The 2,113-nt window shown below is 39.1% G+C and overlaps 1 non-coding gene across 1 annotated transcript; it reads left to right on the top strand.

Annotated features, from left to right (window-relative positions):
• Positions 1-461: 461 nt before the first annotated feature.
• On the top strand, positions 462-567 carry LOC141650593 (small nucleolar RNA R71). Its single transcript, XR_012546617.1, has one exon. It is a non-coding gene; the product is annotated as a small nucleolar RNA R71 (small nucleolar RNA).
• The last annotated feature ends 1,546 nt before the right edge of the window (positions 568-2,113 follow it).

The following is a 2,113-nucleotide window of genomic DNA, read 5'->3' as shown; positions in this document are numbered from 1 at the left end:
AAAAATTGGAGTAAGGGGTGCCACTCTTGTATGCTTGGAAAACATTTACTTGTTCATTTGTTCCCCTACATTCACTTTGGTCATGACCTAAAGTACCACAATTCTCACATATCCCACTTGGGATTGATGAGGATGCCGTCATGGCATTAACATGATGCTTTGGTGATTTTGAGACTTCTTCAAGTCTAGCCATAGATTTTTCAAACTTCAAATTGATTGTGTCAATGTGAGCACTAAGTTGAGCACCCAATTGAGTAACGGAGTCCACTTCATGCTTTCCTCCTCTAGTAGCCTTGCGAGGTCTACTATATTGTGAGTTATGGACCGCCATTTCCTCAATCTTGTTCCATGTTTGATTGTCATCAACTTCGGTGAACATTCCATTTGATCCCATGTTGAGAATGTTCCTTGAATCTTCATATAAACCATTCCAAAATTGTTGTACCAAGAACCATTCGCTAAGTTCATGATGAGGACATGAGCGACAAATTCCCTTGAATCGCTCCCAAGCTTCATACAAAGATTCTTCATCCGTTGCTTAAAACCCGTAATTTGAGCTCTTAGCATGTTAGTCTTTTCCGGTGGGTAGAATTTTTTGTAGAAAGCTAGAGCCAACTTCTTCCAAGAATCAATTCCGAGAGTGGCCTTATCAAGGCCCTTCAACCATTGCTTTGCGGTGCCGATTAGAGAAAAAGGAACTAAGACCCATCGAATTTGGTCTTGAGTGACACCGGTTTGAGAAATCGCATCACAATAGTCGCAAAAGGTTTCCATATGAGAATGAGGGTCTTCACTAGGCATCCCCCCAAATTGGCTCCTTTCAACTAATTGGATGAAGGCGGATTTGGCAATAAAATTTCCGGTTAGATGTTGTGGTGTAGGAGTACCATTGGGTAGGTTCTCCTCGGTGGGTACGGAGTGTGATGAAAACTTAGGCATTGTAGGTTGATTTTGGGGTGTATTGTGTAATGGGTTCTCCTCACCTTCTATTGCGAAAGGGTTGATGAACTCAATAGTTGGTTGAATAACTTCACTAATACTTCTTAAATTCCTCCTAACAAGTCTCCTATTGTTTGTTAAGGTTCTTTCAATTTCACGATCAAGAGGTAACAAGTCACCTTGTGACCTTCTAGACATGCAAAATATCAAACAACTTGAAAATAATTAGAACAAACCTTGAGGAGTTTTACTTCCCCAAGGTGATGAAAAACACAACTAATAGCAATGTAAAGAAATCTAAATCAAGTTAACACCGTCCCCGGCAACGGCGCCATTTTTGATCGGGTCCGTTTCGTGTTCACAATTAAAGATGTGGTCGTTGGGTCACGGTCGAATCAAAACACAATTTATAACTTCACAAAACAACTCTACAATTAGTAAAGAGGCAAGTAAAGGTCGGATCCCAAGGGACGGGAATTGAGATGAGATTTCGATTGAAACTAGTGGTGTCTTTGGGGTGTCACAATTTGGGTTGATGTAGAAGGTCACTAACTAAAATAGCAATGGAAATAAACAAACAAGATGAATTAAAAAGGGTGTAAACAATTGATTAAAAAGCCATAGGGTATCATGGGATCATAGGGGAATCATGGGAATTGATCATACAAACATGTTCTCAAATTATAAGCAAGCAATTATTGTTGTGATGGATTGAGTTGGGTTATATCTTACAATCCTAGGAAAGTTTGGGTCCCGGAGCCGAATCGATTAGATTGTACAACACCTACAAGTCGACTTAATCTTCCCTACTCAACAACATGCATGGTCTAATGAGACTCGAGTTGGGTTATGTCTTACAAGTCTCATTGAAAAGATAGGTGATGGTGGTAAATGCAAGGATTCATAGGCTTAGCATTTCATCAAACATAACATGTGCATGAGTTGAGATCAAAACAAGCAAGCAAATAAACCATGAAAGCATATTAATTTAAGCATGAATCATCCCCCATGTTGGTTTCCCCTAATCACCCATTAACCCTAGCTAAGAGACTACTCACTCATCATCATATTGAACATGCTAGCAAGGTTGTCAATCATACTAACAAAGTGAAACATGATGAACAAATAAAAGTAATTAGCAATAATTAAAAAGGGATTAAGAGATTATACCTAC

The sequence above is a fragment of the Silene latifolia genome, chromosome 3 (genome assembly GCF_048544455.1).
Source record: "Silene latifolia isolate original U9 population chromosome 3, ASM4854445v1, whole genome shotgun sequence".
Taxonomy (NCBI): Eukaryota; Viridiplantae; Streptophyta; class Magnoliopsida; order Caryophyllales; family Caryophyllaceae; genus Silene; species Silene latifolia.
Note: the sequence above shows the minus strand (reverse complement) of the source record. Positions and strands in the feature narration are given on the sequence as shown.